Source organism: Triticum aestivum, chromosome 3A (assembly GCF_018294505.1).
Source record: "Triticum aestivum cultivar Chinese Spring chromosome 3A, IWGSC CS RefSeq v2.1, whole genome shotgun sequence".
Classification (NCBI taxonomy): Eukaryota; Viridiplantae; Streptophyta; class Magnoliopsida; order Poales; family Poaceae; genus Triticum; species Triticum aestivum.
The window spans coordinates 100,741,327-100,759,225 of NC_057800.1; the positions used below are offsets into that span (position 1 = coordinate 100,741,327).

A 17,899-nucleotide genomic window follows, 5' to 3' on the forward strand; every position below is an offset into this window, starting at 1 on the left:
CCAAGCCAAGGAGCTCCTTTCCTCATAAAAGAAACAACCATGCTAAGTCTCAGACAGAGATTTTATTAAATTTCAGTCGATGCTATATTCGCAACATCTTACATTAAGATTTGTATATTTTTTTCTTTAGTTTTTCTTTTTTTATATGTTATATCACCTGACTAAGACTTGCTTAAATTTGAGTCGACTGAGACTTATCCACTCCCTAAAAGAAAACCAAGGCCGAGGCGGGGGCTCTAGGGCGGCGGCGAGCAGCGAGTGGCGGACTGTGATTCAAGCGGCGCCGGCGGAGGTCAACGATTCTGGGCGTCGGCAAAGATAGATCAGCGTGCTCTGCGCCGGCGCGCATCTGATCTGGTCGAGGCGACGAGGCATCCATGGCGGCGGCGATCGGCACACTGGCAGTCAAACGGCGCTTGAGCGCACCTGACCTGCAGGCGGCGGCGAGAGCTGCAGGCGGTGGCGAGTCACGGGGAGCACTAGAGCAACTGCTCGAAGAAAGGTGATATTTTCCCCCTGTATGTATACCAAATAGACACAAGGTGTACAATCCAAAGCATTTCTACCCCCAATGGTTCTCTGAGTTTGAATAAGGCATGTCGGGCACTTGATTTCTCTCTATATGACTAGGGTATGGCGACACGTCCAACCTGTGCTCTGGCTTGGAGCAACTACTGGTTTGTGCTGGGCAGTGTGGAGGTACCACCGATACCGCACCTGTCTACGCAGCAACAGCCGGAACATTACTGAGCCGTCGGCTGACGAAGGTAATGATCCAGTGATTGGGCGCGACAGTGAGATCGATCGCATCATCTGCATCCTCTGCCGCCGGACCAAGAACTGTGCCGCGCTCGTCGGTGAGGCAGGGGTTGGCAAGACGGCCATTGTTGAGGGCCTCACCCAGCGCATCGCCAGCGGCAAAGTCCCGACCAAGCTCGCTGGAGCTCGCGTTGTGGAGGTTGACCTCGGGGCCATGGTTGCCGAGACTGACCTCTGCGGCATGTTTGAGCAGCGCATCAAGGATGTGATAAGGAGCGCCGAGGATGGGGACGACAAGGTGATCCTGTTCATCGATGAGATGCACATGCTTCTTGGTGCTGGTGATAGTGTAGGGGGCACAGATGCTGCCAACCTTCTAAAGCCGGCGCTGGCCCGTGGTCGCATCCGCTGTGTAGGCGCCACGACTCTCAATGAGTACCACAAGTACATTCAGGCTGATGCCGCACTCGAGCGGCGGTTCCAAAAGGTTCATGTTGAGGAGCCGAGTGTTGAGGTGACCATCGCTATTCTGAAGGGGCTTAAACAGAGGTACCAAGACCACCATGGCTTGGAAATTCAGGATGCTGCTCTTGTTGCTGCCGCACAGTTGGCTGGCCGCTATACCACTGGTAAGTGTTGAACTTTGCTCTTGTTTGAACTACCTGCAATATTTGTTTCGAGGTTCATCCACGAGTGACAAGCATGTAAAATTGATGAATCTCATTGCGGTCTGTATAGATCGCCACTTTCCCGATAAGGCAATCGATCTGATTGATGAGGCATGCGCTGCTACAAGGATCATGCTTGACAGTGAAAGAGAAGCAACCGCCGCAAGGACACAGATTTACGACAAAAAAGAAGTGACTGCGCAAAGTAGATCTATGGATGCGCTGAAGCAAGAAATTGTTGGTCCAGGTCATGTCGCACAGGTATTCACTCATAGCCTAAATTAATTACTTCCATTATTTCAACTAGCAAAGTGGCCTGCCCGATGTGCGGGCTAGAACTTTATGAAGTGTTATCATGAGAACACATTATTGATTTTTTCTAAATAAAGTCGGAACCTAATGTGATCACATTCACAAATATAAGCCTTTTGCAAACATAGTTTTGTCTTGGGTATGCATGTTTCATTTTATCATTGATATACAAATATATATATATATATATATATATATATATATATATATATATATATATGTATGTTATGCAGAAATTTACCTCATTCTTATGCATATTGTACCAGCTTTTTCAGTTGTTGATATGTGTTTCCATGATATTTTTTTGCCGATTATGTCTAACTTGATCTTTTAATTGACCGCAAACATCTTAGTGAACAAAGTTTTAGTTTTAAAATTGGTATATGAAGAAAAGGGCATTTTGTACCATCTATCCATTAAAATGATTCATGTTAGCTATTCGTGTGGGCAACATCTTTGTTGGTTTTAAAAAAGATATAAATTTGTTCATATAAATATTAGTATTATTATGCTATTGGGGAAATTTTCAAGCACGGGCAATATGAGTTGTCTTAATCTTTTGGAATAAATTTGAGGCATATGGCATGCCAAATCACATGTTGAACACAAATTACTTACATATTTGAGAAAATCTCTCATTCTAGCACAATACATTATGGTGTAAACAACAAACTAAAAGTTTGGGACATTTTATCAAAAAAAAAGTTTGGGACATAAACTAAATGAACATAAAAGTAACTAATTGCATTAGTATTTCTCCAAAAGTAATCAATTACATTAAATCTTCATCTATAATGCTTTAATCTTGCATGTGAACCAAAACATCTAAAACAAAAATACTAAATATATGCGAGCTCGTAAAAGTTGATATGACACACACTTTGAGTACCATCACTCTATCATGGATTGGTATTTCAAAATATAGAAACTATCACTGTATAGATGGATACTTCTTAGCTTCTGCAATTTCCAAAGAATAGGTCATCATTGAAATGAAGGAAAAAAATAATGATTATGTTTTGTATATTAGGGTTTATTTGAATACATCTTTGATTAACCGTAAAGCATGAAAAATAGAACAGATAGAAGCTTGTTAGTTCTCAAGTCGTTATATATATATTTTAAATAAATTTGCCATAAATAAAAGTTTTTTATGGTTGTTCGTCTACCGTCATCGTTACTTGTACACTATCACCAACATGTTCATTAGTAAGAAATAAGCAAAGCTCATACGGCCACACAACCATGTAGCACCAACATATGCTAAAGTCCAGTTTAGGAAATAATTGCATGCCTTTGATACACCTCATAATACACATTCCAAACTATAACCATATTGTTTTGTTTGTCTTATTTATGAACTTTGAGAGCACAGAACGATTCAATAATTATACCCAATTAGCTAAATCATAGTTTTCCGAATGACAAATTTTGACACCCCTATATTGATTTGGTTTGATTAGAAGCCTAAGGGTGTTGTTGATTCAACGAATAGATACCCCTCTTATTTATCATCTTTCAAGCATTATAACAACTTATTTAATTTACAATGTAGTACGAAGTTGATGATCATAGTAGAAGTAAGCTACAATTCCACTTTTAGAATATGCAAAAATCATATTAGAAGAGAGAGTTGATATGAGACACACTTTGAGTGGCTTTTTGAGATAATTCAACAGAAATACATCACTATTCTTCCTCTTTGATGCACTATACAAAACTTGTCAATTCATAATATACTACTCCCTCTGTCCCATAATATAAGAACATTTTTCAAACTATGTTAGCTTGGAAAACGTTCTTATATTATGAGATGGAGGGAGTATAAATTTGAAGTGCATATCAGAAGCAAGCTACAGTTCCATTTTTAGAACGTGCTAAAACCACCTAGAACAAAAAGTTATTATGAGACACTCTGACTACCATCTCTCTATCATGGATTTGTATCCCAAAATAACACCTTCATTGTAATGAACGCAAACCAAAGATATGTTATTGTATATTAGGGTTTTACTGGAATACCATCTCAGATGAATGGTATAACATGGGAAAGAGAAACAAATAGAATCTTGTTAGTACCGGAGTCCTAATACGAAGAGTAAATTACAAATAAATTCATCGCAAATGCCAACATGATCATTTGTAAGAAATGAGCAAAGCTCAAATGGCCAGGCATCCATATAACAACCATCTCCTAATGCAGTGGCGGAGCTTGAGCCAAAATCATGGGAGGGTCATGGGTTGGGGGGGGGGCAAACATAATTCCTTTTGGATAATTTTTGGTGGATAAATAGGCCTAATACTAAGGTATATACAAAAAAATTCTTATGAGCCGGGGGGAGAAAGGGGGGGGGGGGGGCATGGCCCAGGTTGTCCCCCACCAAGCTCCGCCACTGTCCTAATGTATGCCTTAGGAAAAATTGCATGCCTTTGATACGACTAATGATAGATCGAAACTATTGCAATATTATGTTGTTTTATCATATTTTATGAGCTCCAAGAGTATAAAAACCTTTCAATATCATATCCAGCTAACCAAGGTGTAGTTTTGCCAACAACAAAACTGAACACCTCTATTTTCAGTATGTATTTGAGCAGCCTAAGTTCAAGTTGGAATGTAATAAAACATTGATGCACATAGGCGAAGCAAACTACAATGCCAGTCAACCACTAATGTATTAATCTATAAATACATGAGAAAGAGATCATACATCATAATTAGGAGTACTAATGTGAAACATTTCTACCAAAAACTAAACATATGGTAGCTCTAAAAACATTAAACAAATGACGCATGTAAACACATCCAGTTTGGTATAAATACATCACCAAAGGTTTGAGGGGTTCATATTACGAAGAGTGACCATCTCAACACATTTCCTCCTCCCCTTTAGAGAATTTTTGGTGGAAGAATATTTCATCATCCTATAAAAAATTCAAAAAATGAATTATCCTAGTTACAACTTACAGGTTGTGAAATTGAAAAAATACATAAAACAACAAACTCAACTATGCCTAGTGGAAGGTCAAGGATTGTGATCTATCAGAAAAAGAAGAAGAAAAGTAGTACCATGGTGTAAATAACTTAATTAAGAATGATAAATGGAACGAAATCATCACAAAGGGGTACAATTAAGAAGTATGCCAGCGCAAACTCCAAATTATGACTAATCAGGTACTTCAGTTATAATTTTTTTTTCACGATCCATCTCTGCTCATACAGTGAAGCACCTGAATTGGGCCATTCCGATAAAATACTACCTCTGTCCCACAATATAAGACATTGTTGCATGCTAACAGCAAAATGTCTTATATTATGGGACAAAGGGGATACTAACTTGTATAGAGCAAGAGACAGATACATCTGATCGTGTACTGAAATAATTTAGGCTAGAGTCAGAATTAAATGTATGGTTGTGTCTGTATGATCATCATGAAATGAAATAATTTCCAACTCCCAAGCCTTCACTTGGTACCAGATTGAACAGGAAAATAGCACACATATCGAGGAAGTTTTATCATCATAAGATCAAAATGTTATTTCGTTATTTGATTAAAATTATCTACTTCATAAGCTTTTATCCTTTATGTTTGGTGAATAAACAAACAACAAATTATAATCGATAATTAGACAAAAATATACAATACAATAAGAAAACTGCACAACATCGAAGAAACTGGAGAGGTGGGTGTAATGAAAAGCTTGAGTGCGCGGGGAATCTCTATAATAATATTGTTTTACTCTGATTTGATATTTTAAGTCGTCTAAGATTTTTTTTTCTAACAGACCTAATTGCAAGGTAATCAGTTTTTGTTGAATAAAGAATAATTTCACAGGCTCATCGACTTAGCTTGTGTTTGGCATTATGGTAGATTATGATAATTTGTTGGGCTAACCAACTTTTCCCGTATTCGTGGGTAATTTATTTTACTACAGTTATTCGTGGGTAACAATTCAATAAACGGAGCCTTCGATATAAGATATTTTCATTTTACTAAGAAATAGTACTACATTATTATTTTGTTTGCTAAAATAATAGATCAGTGACCATACATATGGTCCTTCATACAAGACAATATTTAGTACTTCAACAGATGTTGGTAAATGTGGTCATTTGTCTCCAAATTGATTAAAAGATGAAGGCCTGAAGACAATCTCTAGTGTTACGTAAAAAAAACGATTAAGAAGTCATTAATAATTTTTGGGCACCATATTTGTCCAATCGTAACCTAAGTTTAATTAGCAAGACTTTTTACAGAGCATATTTCACTGACGCTCATGATCCATTTAGTTTAACTAATTATTAAGAAGGAAATCCACGATGTAGAGGCATCAGCATAAATATCATATGTTGTATATATATATATATATATATATATATATATATATATATATATATATATATAGATAGATAGATGGTGCTAAGTGTCAGTGCCTAGCTAGTTTGAACCACTGAAAAAAATAGCACGCTATAACCTCGCTAATAGCACGCTGTAGCATATAGAGAATTGTCTCGCTAAATATATCAGTGTACAACGTCTCGCTAATAGCATGCTATAGCGCGATATACCATGCTAATAGCATATTTTGAGGTCAGCGCTATTTTGTTGTAGCACGCTATTTTTTTCATTGCTTTGAACTGGCCGTGTACACACTCTGCAATTCATCTTGTCTAATGTTGCTGATGTAAAAGCGGAATAGTGTAATGCTGTGAACCTGTTTTTATCTGAAAATGCCAAAGTGTATCAACGATTGGAATCATGAACAGAATCCATCCATCTTTTACTTTTTAGTCTTCCGGCGTGATGTCTGATGTAGATGATATGCATGCTAGCTAGCTATATCAGGGTAACGTCAGGATGACAGTGCGTGACAAATCAGTGGGGACCTGGCTCCTTGCTCTATTGAACTGAACTGAAAACCACCACGTAGCATCCTAACACCATGCAACTTATTTTCTCAGATTAAACGCCCGGTTGGATAAAAAAGACAAACCTGTAGACCTCGTAGCTAGGAGATCTCATCACCGGCACGACCCTCATGAAGTTGTACCCACGCACCATCCAAATACGGCAGTGTCAGCGATGATGATTGTGCGTTTGAGGTTGCCCTCGTAATTCAGCAATGGGGCCCAACATGCTCCCGGGGAACATCTGACTGTGAACACTAATTTGATTGTCGACTGCGTGCCTGATGGGCTGTCAACGTCATCAGCCCTGCCAGGGTGAACATCCCTAGTCCTGTTCTGCAGCTTGTTCTCGGCCATGACGAAACTCCTGAACATCGCGTCTCAGCCCAGCTGGGACTGCACGGACATGAGCAGCAAGACACATTCCTTCATTGACGACACTATCATCCTAGTCCTGTTCTGCAGCTCGTTGCATTCTTTTGATGAGATCCGAAGCTCGTGCCAACCACGAGCGAAGCTCCTAAATGTTGCATCGCCGAGCAGCAGGGCCGTCCTGTTCCGCAGCTCCTTGTCTACCACGCCGAAGCTCCCGAACATTGCGTTTACTGCTCAATGGGCACTGCACCGACTTGAGCCGTGTGCCGTCTGCATGTTACAATGGCACATCTGCGGTGGCTTGGTCCTGTTCCGCAGCTCGTTGCATTTTTTCTATGAGATCCGAAGCTCGTTGCCAACCACGACGAAGCTCCTAAACGTTGCATCGCCGAGCAGTGGGGGCCGTCCTGTTCCGCAGCTCCTTGTCTACCACACCGAAGCTCCCGAACATTATGTTTGCTGCTCAATGGGTACTGCACCGACGTGAGCCGTGTGGCGTCTGCATTTTACAATGGCACATCTTGTTGTGGCTCTAAGTTGCCGCTGGATCGCCTTATGCAAAGCAATATGAGTTGCTAATGATCCTGATCGCAACAACGCAACATTCAACAACATCCGCTGCACCGCCTGTGATATCCTCGTGAGGACGGCCAATGACCTCCTGATTTGGAGTAGGCGCTACGACGCTCCGTCTCGGGATCGACTTCTGGCCATCCGACTTTTGTTTCTCTATGTCCTCTAGACTGCCTCTTGGCGGGTTTCTCTTTTTTTGGCTTCTTATCGTGTTGTTTTTTATGTTTTCAATGAATAACAATGTATGACTGCCAAATCCTTCGAGTAATATAACAACCGGTGGGGCACAATGCCCCCCGTCATTCTCGGAAAAAAAATGATCCTGATCGCTGCCTTTCAAAATCTTACTGAAGGAATCACCGGCCACTTTCCTTGCTATACGAGCCAAGGGAATCACCGGCCGCTGGGCTAGGACGTTTAGACCTCACGGTCATGGAGAGATTAGTTTAGGCTTAGATGGATGGTATGGGCTAGGACGTTTAGACCTCATGGTCATGGAGAGATTAGTTAGGTTTAGATGGATGGTATGTTTTTTGGTGGTGGCATAGGTGGGTAATTTTTTTAACTTGTACGACCAAAATTTAATTTAAAGATCTATTGGACGTGGTTTGCTAATTTACTGAGTCAACGGTCAGATATTACTATTTTTTGTGGGATTTTCTAATTTATTTATCTTTTTTTCTGGTTATTCCGTTAATTACTTTTTATATATAATAGATGTGTTGTGTGCCCGTCATGTTGCAATGTTATTTGTTGTTTGAAGGTTGTGAGCCGGTGGACTGGAATTCCTGTCGCTGCTATTGATCAAGACGAGAAGGAGAAATTGCTCCACCTTGCTGACAAATTGCATCAGCGAGTTGTTGGCCAGGATGAGGCGGTCAATTTGGTTGCGCAAGCGGTGTTACGTTCCAGGGTCGGCCTTGATCAGCCTGGCAAACCAATAGGTTCTTTTCTCTTTTTGGGCTCGACTGGTGTTGGAAAGACAGAGCTTGCAAAAGCTCTTGCTGAGCAGCTATTCGACAGTGAAAAGACATTGGTTCGCTTTGACATGTCCGAATATGGTTCGATTGGATCTGTGTTGCGCCTCATTGGAGCACCTCCAGGGTGTGTACATTGTGTGCGCCCTTTATTTTAAACATTACATTATCACATATACCTTGTCTTTAGATTGACTGGCCTTAATGCTTCTCTTATAAATTCTTACAGCTATCGTGGTTACGAAGACGGTGGACAACTGACTGAGAAAGTCAAGAGGCGCCCATACAGCATCATCCTCTTTGATGAGGTTGAGAAGGCACATGCCGGTGTTCAATGTTTTTCTTCAACTCCTTGATGATGGTTTGTTGACTGATGGCAAAGGCTGCACAGTAGATTTCAAGAGCACCATCATCATTATGACCTCAAATTTAGGATCAAAGCACTTCGCAGCAGGAATGGCTGGAGAAAAGACAATACAACAGGCACGGGGCCTTGTCAGAACCCTTTATTGTCCCTGTAAATGCCGAATCAGCCTCATTTTGATTGTCACATGTTCATGCAGGTTTGGAAACGCTTCAAGCCTGAGCTTCTTAACAGGCTGAGTGAGATTGTGATATTTGAGCCGCTTTCACAAGACAAACTGAAGGCGATCGTGGAAATCCAGATGAAGGGCGTTGCTGCCAGAGTAGCTAATAAGGGCATCTCTCTACATGCGAGTGATGCTGCTTTGGATGTCATCTTCTCGGAATCATACGAACCAGTAAGTACAGCAGCTTCTTTTCGAGATTATATAGAGACATGATCCTGTTTTCAGAAAAGGGGCTTGTGTGCTTTGGTAACTATATATACTTTTTGTGTCACAGATGTATGGTGCAAGGCCTATTAGGAGGTGGGTGCAAAAGAATGTGATGACTGCGATCTCTGAGATGCTAGTCAAAGGAGAAGCTGGCGAAGGCTCAACGATCTCTATTGATGCCACCGATGATAAGAAGGGACTCAAATATGAAGTGGTGACCGAAGGTGGCAGATCCACCTGGCAACCTCTCCGTGCCGGCACTAGTGCCTCCTCTAGGTGACTCCGCCGAAGGACAACGGTGATCCGGCCATGATCACTTCCCTAGCAAAGTGCTAGCAACTAACTGATACTGACAAGTTTATTGTGCAGTCGTGGTGTCTTGACCATTTTGAACATAGCAGATTATTGTGCAGTCGTGGTGTCTTGACCATTTTGAACAGGTAGCAGTTGGGTATTTCTAACCGATCCCCTATAACCGGTTAGTGAAGTATATGTAGTTTTTTACTTCACTAACCGGCACCTAGTCGACCCCCCATCCAGCCTAACGGAGTAAACTTTTACTCCTTTTCCTAAAAATCCCTATATTTACTTCATCTTTGCTCCACCGAGAAAAACGGCGCGGCTCTTCTTCGCTGCCTCTTCCTTCCCTCCCGCGTCGTATCTTCGCCCCCGCTACCCCTCCCCCTCCCCGCCGGCACCAGTCGGCCGTCGGGAAAGCCTTGTAGCCCTCCGCCGCTATCCTCCACTACCTCCTTATCCCGCCGTCGATCAAAAATTGAGCGGATCTGCGGCTGCTGTCGCCGCTGCCGGATTTGGCGTTTCCGGTCGTCGGCGGCTGCGCCTTGCCATGGATTGGCCCGGAAGCGGCCCACGCAGCCCTGGCAAAGCCTCCACGCCGCATGCAAGTATCGGCTCTTCCTCTAGCCAATCTAATCGCTCCTGCCGTCGGTTCTCTGGCTACTACATGGCTGATCGTCGCCCGGGCTCGGCACCCGCGCAGCGACTCACCAGCTTGCATCTGCCGGTCATACAATGCGACGACTGCACACGACAAGTGGTGGGCTGAGTTTCTACCATGCCGAAACATCCCGGATGGGTGTTCTTCAAATGCATAAACCATGGGGTATGTGCTTGTTTTGATTCGGTTTTCACCAGATTCGGTTCAATTTTGGTAGCTCATTGATGCTCATCTATGTGTGTAGGATGATGGATGCTCGTTTTGGTATTGGAAAAAAATAATACATCAATCTATTGATAGCACGAAAATTAGTAGATGTCCGTGCACTCGTTGCTTGAATTGAGGCTAAACATGAGACTAGATGTAAGATTAGAGAAGAAATTAAAGGGGAAGCAACGTCTACTTCTTTAGAATCAAAGAATAAGAATGAAGTATGCAAGATCGAGAATCCGCAGATCAACAATGAAGACATTGAGAATAATCCAATAGTGGGCGCAGTTATGGAAGTTGGATATCTTCTGAAATGTCTACTTCTTTGATCTTGCTATTCTAGCAAAGAGTTGGTGAATTATTATGTAATCCAATGTCGTTGAATGAAATAAAGAAGTAAAAAAAAGTGTTTTGATGGCCGAAATTGAAATGCAAATGAAAAAAATTACTCCGCTAAGTTTAGAGAATCGACTAGGTCTGGCCAAAACTTAGTGGAGTATTTACTCCCTTAAGTTTTAGGGGATCGGTTAGAGATGGCCTTACACGATCGCTTCTTTTTATAATTGGCAGTTTAGAAGTTGATAGCATTGTTATTTCAGCAGATATAAGGTAGTGTTTGCACCAGAGAAGTTGTTCTTTCGTGGATGTCGTGAGGCACTATACATTTTGGGGGTATGGTCAACAATGTAGTTTGTTGAATGTTCTGAAATCATGTCATCTACTCTGTTTTTTAACAGTCAAACCAATTTTTTTCGGGTACAGTCAAACCATTTCATGATGTCACAACTCTCTAGTACTTTTATACAACTGCAATGCAGTGATCAAGTATTTTATGGTTACCCAGATAGTAAGAGCAACTCCAACGGGCTAACCCAAATGGACGGCACATTTATCCGTTTTTTGTCCGTTTGGGTTGGCCGCTTGCCCGTTGTCCGTTCAGTTTTGCATTTGGGTCAGCAGTGCGGCCAACGCACCGACCCATTTCATGTCCGTGCTCAACTTAAAAAAAGGCCCGCGGCCGATCATGCCAGCGGTCATGTCTCATCATGCCAGTACCATGCCAGCGTCGGCATACAATGTCGGCTTCAGAAAATTCACCACAGTTCATGCTGGCGCACTCGCCAGCCGGCCGGCACACATGCCAGCACACAAAAAAGGGTGGGACTTGAGTTCAACCACGCCATCGCGGCCCCCGTGGTCATGCCGGCACACCTGCCGGCATAAAAAAAAGACGGCGCTCGCCGCCATAGATCACTCGTCGTCAAACTTGAGCATGTCGGCCTGCATCTCCTCGAACCACGACCTCTTTCTTGGCGACACGGTGTTGAGATCCACCTTCATGATCTCCATCCCGGTCATCATGCTCGCGAGAACCACTTCTTTGGCCTTGGTCTTGGCATTGGCGGCCTCGATCTTTAGCATCTTGGCTTGCTTCTTCGCCTCGAGCTCGAACATCTTGGATTGCTTCTCTGCGTCCATCTCAAGTCTCCTCCTTTGGATCTCCATGAAAGCGTCCATTTGCTCCGCCTTGAAATGTCGGCGCTCCTCCTTCCTTGAGTCCTTCTTGTTCATCATGCCCTCCACACTTGCGATCAAGGCGTTGGATGCCGCATCCCGCTTGTCCTCCTTCTTGGAGTTGGTCTTCCCCCGCGGCCGTGCCGACTCGTCGTCCTCAACCTCATCCACGGCTTTATTCCCCCCACACGACTTGAGGGTGGCGTATTGCGCCTTGAAATTCTCCTCGTCCTTGATGACCCGAAAGCAACGGGAGAGGTTGAAGCACTTGCCATTGTGTTGAACCTTGAATGCCTCCAAAGCTTGAAATGCCTACAAAATGTTTCCATGCAAGCATATGGGCAAATGATATGCAAATGAACACGCAAGCATGAACTTGAGGACACAAAAGAGGGAGTCTTGCTAGCATACCATGTCTTGCATGCCGATGCCGCTCACGGAGCGGGCCTTGATGCTCTCAAGAGTGGCGCAAAACTTGTTGCACTCTTATTGGATCACCCTCCATCGCTTGGAAATGGACACCTACCCGCACGTGCTCACAATTCGGTAAGGCAGAAACTTCTCGCGCTCATAAAACTCCCGGTGGACACGAATCCAAAAAGTTGAATGCTTTTTTTCGGCGCCGGTCTTGGGGTCTTGTCCAATGTCTCGCCAAAACTCGCAAAGAAGCTTGTCGTCGGCCGTTGTGTATGCCTTCGTGTGCTTGCTCTTGTGCTTCGGCTTAGGATCGACGGTTTGGTTGGCGAGCTCTTCCTCGAACAAGGGATCCACTTCGATGTCGCACTCGTCCTCTTCCTCTAGCCCGTAGTCGTTCGGGAACTCGTGGTCGAGTGGGAAGCCGTCCAGGTCGATGCCGACCTGATCACGCATGAAGGCCGCCTGATCGGGATCATAGCTAGTGGCCGGCATGAACGGCCCGCGACCGTCCTGGCTTTGTGTCTCGTCGGGATCGTAGCCAGCGGCCGGCGCACCGTCCTCGAAGATGAGGTTCTGCATGTAGTCCTCGTTGACAGCGGACGACATTCCATCGAACAGGTTACGGGCCTCCGGGAGCACGTCGGCCGGCATCTGCCACACGCGTTTCCTCGCGCCACCGGATGACGAGGCACCGGCCACCGGGGTGGCGTTGAGGTCGATGGGCGCGGGCGCGGGTGTGGAAGGCGCGACCTAATGTCTACTACACAACCTTCTTCTTGTAGACGTAGTTGGGCCTCCAAGTGCAGAGGTTTGTAGGACGGTAGCAAGTTTCCCTCAAGTGGATGACCTAAGGTTTATCAATCTGTGGGAGGCGTAGGATGAAGATGGTCTATCTCAAACAACCCTGCAACCAAATAGAAAAGAGTCTCTTGTGTCCCCAACACACCCAATACAATGGTAAATTGTATAGGTGCACTAGGTCGGCGAAGAGATGGTGATACAAGTGCAATATGGATGGTAGATAAAGGTTTTTGTAATCTGAAAATATAAAAACAGTAAGGTAGCAAGTGATAAAAGTGAGCGAAAATGGTATTGCAATGCGTTGAAACAAGGCCTAGGGTTCATACTTTCACTAGTGCAAGTTCTCTCAACAATAATAACATAATTGGATCATATAACTATCCCTCAACATGCAACAAAGAGTCACTCCAAAGTCACTAATAGCGGAGAACAAACGAAGAGATTATTGTAGGGTACGAAACCACCTCAATGTTATTCTTTCTGATCGATCTATTCAAGAGTTCGTAGTAAAGTAACACGAAGCTATTCTTTCCGTTCAATCTATACTAGAGTTCGTACTAGAATAACTTCTTAAGACACTAATCAACCAAAACCCTAATGTCACCTAGATACTCCAATGTCACCTCAAGTATCCGTGGGTATGACTATACGATATGCATCACACAATCTCAGATTCATCTATTCAACCAACACAAAGAACTTCAAAGAGTGCCCCCAAAGTTTCTACCGGAAAGTCAAGATGAAAACGTGTGACAACCCCTGTGCATAAGTTCACGAGGTCATGAAACTCGCAAGTTGATCACCAGAACATACATCAAGATGATCACGTGATATCCCATTGTCACCACAGATAAGCACATGCAAGACATACATCAAGTGTTCTCAAATCCTTAAAGACTCAATCCGATAAGATAACTTCAAAGGGAAAACTCAATCCATCACAAGAGAGTAGAGGGGGAGAAACATCACAAGATCCAACTATAATAGCAAAGCTCGCGATACATCAAGATCGTGCCGAATCAAGAACACGAGAGAGAGAGAGAGAGATCAAACACATAGCTGCTGGTACATACCCTCAGCCCCGAGAGTGAACTACGCCCTCCTCGTCATGGAGAGCGCCAGGATGATGAAGATGGCCACCGGAGAGGGATCCCCCCCTCCGGCAGGGTGCCGGAATGGGTCTAGATTGGTTTTCGGTGGCTACAGAGGCTTGTGGCGGCGGAACTCCTGATCTAGGTTATTTTCTGGAGGTTTGGGGTTATATAAGAGGTGTTGGAGTCGAGAATAAGTCAGGGGGTCCTCGAGGCGGCCATGAGGTAGGGGGGCGCGCCCCCACCCCCATGGTGGCCTCAGGACTCTTCTGGCCCATCTCTGGCAGTCAGTGGGCTTCTTATGGTCCAAAAATGATCTCCGTGAAATTTCAGGTCAATTGGACTCCGTTTGATTTTCCTTTTCTACGATACTCAAAAACAAGGAAAAAACATAAACTGGCACTGGGCTCTAGGTTAATAGGTTAGTCCCAAAAATCATATAAAATAGCATATAAATGCATATAAAACATCCAAGATTGATAATATAATAGTATGGAACAATCAAAAATTATAGATACGTTGGAGACGTATCAAGCATTCCCAAGCTTAATTCTTGCTCGTCCTCGAGTAGGTAAATGATAAAAATAGAATTTTTGATGTGGAATGCTACCTATATATTTATCCATGTAATTCTCTTTATTGTGGCATGGATGTTCAGATCCGAAAGATTCAAGACAAAAGTTTAGTATTGACATAAAAATAATAATACTTCAAGCATACTAACAAAGTAATTATGTCTTCTCAAAATAACAAGGCCAAAGAAAGCTATCCCTACAAAATCATATAGTCTGGCTATGCTCTATCTTCATCACAAAAAATATTTAAATCATGCACAACCCCGATGACAAGCCAAGGAATTGTTTCATACTTTTGATGTGCTCAAACTTTTTCAATCTTCACGCAATACATGAGCGTGAGCCATGGACATAAAACTATAGGTGAAATAGAATGGTGGTTGTGGAGAAGACAAAAAGGAGAAGATAGTCTCACATCAATTAGGCGTATCAACGGGCTATGGATATGCCCATCAATAGATATCAATGTGAGTGAGTAGGGATTGCCATGCAACAGATGCACTAGAGCTATAAGTGTATGAAAGCTCAAAAAGAAACTAAGTGGGTGTGCATTCAACTCGCTTGCTCACGAAGACCTAGAGCATTTTGAGAAAGCCCATCATTGGAATATACAAGCCAAGTTCTATAATGAAAGATTCCCACTAGTATATGAAAGTGATAACATAGGAGACTCTCTATCATGAAGATCATGGTGCTACTTTGAAGCACAAGTGTGGTAAAAGGATAGTAGCATTGCCCCTTCTCTATTTTTCTCTCATTTTTTGTTTTTTGTTTTTTTGGGCCTTCTCTTTTTTTGGCCTTTTATTTTTAGTTTTTCGTCCGGAGTCTCATCCCGACTTGTGGGGGAATCATAGTCACCATCATCCTTTCCTCAAATGGGACAATGCTCTAATAATGAAGATCACCACACTTTTCTTTACTTACAACTCAAGAATTACAACTCGATACTTAAAACAAAATATGACTCTATGTGAATGCCTCCAGCGTTGTACCGGGATGTGCAGTGACTCATGAGTGACATGTATGAAAAAATTATGAATGGTGTATTTGCCACAAATACGATGTCAACTACATGATCATGCAAAGCAATATGACAATGATGGAGTGTGTCATAATAAACGAAACGGTGGAAATTTGCATGTAAATATATCTCGGAATGACTATGAAAATGCCATAATATGTAGGTATGGTGGCTGTTTTGAGGAAGGTAATGGTGGGTGTATGGTACCGGCGAAAGGTGCGCGGTATTAGAGAGGCTAGCAATGGTGGAAGGTGCTACCTCTTGAGCACTGCGTTGGATTTCTCTGAAGAGGAAGGGATGATGCAGCAAAGTAGAGTAAGTATTTCCCTCAGTTTTTGAGAACCAAGGTCTCAATCCAGTAGGAGGCTACGCTCGAGTCCCTCGTACCTACACAAAAACAATAGCTCAACGCAACCAAGGCGCTTTGGGGTTGTCAATCCCTTCACAGTCACTTACGAAAGTGAGATCTGATAGAGATGATAAATAATATTTTGTTGGTATTTTTTGGTATAGAGATGCAAAGTAAATAAAGTAAAAGCAAATTAAAAGCAAAGCAATAGTAAAGTGATGGAGATTGATATGATGAGAAAGAGACCCGGGGGCCATAGGTTTCACTAGTGGCTTCTCTCAAGAGCATAAGTATTCTACGGTGGGTGAACAAATTACTGTTAAGAAATTGACAAAATTGAGCATAGTTATGATAATATATAGGTATGATCATGTATATAGGCATCACGTCCGAGACAAGTAGACCGAAACGATTCTGCATCTACTACTATTACTCCACTCATCGGCCGCTATCCAGCATGCATCTAGAGTATTAAGTTAAAAACAGAGTAACGCCTTAAGCAAGATGACATGATGTAGAGGGATAGTTTCATGCAATATGATAAAAAAACCATCTTGTTATCCTCGATGGCAACAATACAATACGTGCCTTGCTGCCCCTTCTGTCACTAGGAAAGGACACCGCAAGATTGAACCCAAAGCTAAGCACTTCTCCCATGGCAAGAACAACCAATCTAGTAGGCCAAACCAAACTGATAATTCGAAGAGACTTGCCAAGATAACCAATCATACATAAAAGAATTCAGAGAAGATTCAAATATTATTCATGGATAGACTTGATCATAAACCCACAATTCACCGGTCTCAACATACACACCGCAAAAAGAAGATTACATCGAATAGATCTCCACGAGAGAGGGGGAGAACATTGTATTGAGATCCAAAAAGAGAGAAGAAGCCATCTAGCTACTAGCTATGGACCCGTAGGTCTGAAGTAAACTACTCACACTTCATCGGAGGGGCTTGGATGATGATGTAGAAGCCCTCCGTGATCGATGCCTCCTCCGGCGGAGCTCCGGAACAGGCCCCAAGATGGGATCTCGTGGATACAGAAAGTTGCGGCGGTGGAATTAGGTTTTGGCTCCATCCCCGATCATTTGGGGGTACATGGATATATATAGGAGAAAGAAGTACGTCGGTGGAGCTTCGAGGGGCCCACGAGGCAGGGGGCACGCCCCTACCCTCGTGAGCACCTCGTGGCCTTCTTGACGGAGGGTCCTGAAGGAAATATGCCCTAGAGGCAATAATAAAGTTATTATTTATTTCCTTATAATCATGATAAATGTTTATTATTCATGCTAGAATTGTATTAACTGGAAACATAATACATGTGTGAATACATAGACAAACAAAGTGTCACTAGTATGCCTCTACTTGACTAGCTCGGTAATCAAAGATGGTTATGTTTCCTAACCATGAACAATGAGTTGTTATTTGATTAACGGGATCACATCATTAAGAGAATGATCTGATTGACATGACCCATTCCATTAGCTTAGCACCCGATCGTTTAGTATGTTGCTATTGCTTTCTTCATGACTTATACATGTTCCTATAACTATGAGATTATGCAACTCCCGTTTACCGGAGGA

General features: G+C 42.8%; 1 pseudogene; it reads left to right on the plus strand.

Moving 5' to 3' along the window:
- The first annotated feature begins 216 nt into the window (after positions 1–216).
- LOC123056823 (chaperone protein ClpB1-like) lies at positions 217–9,673 on the plus strand (annotated as a pseudogene).
- The last annotated feature ends 8,226 nt before the right edge of the window (positions 9,674–17,899 follow it).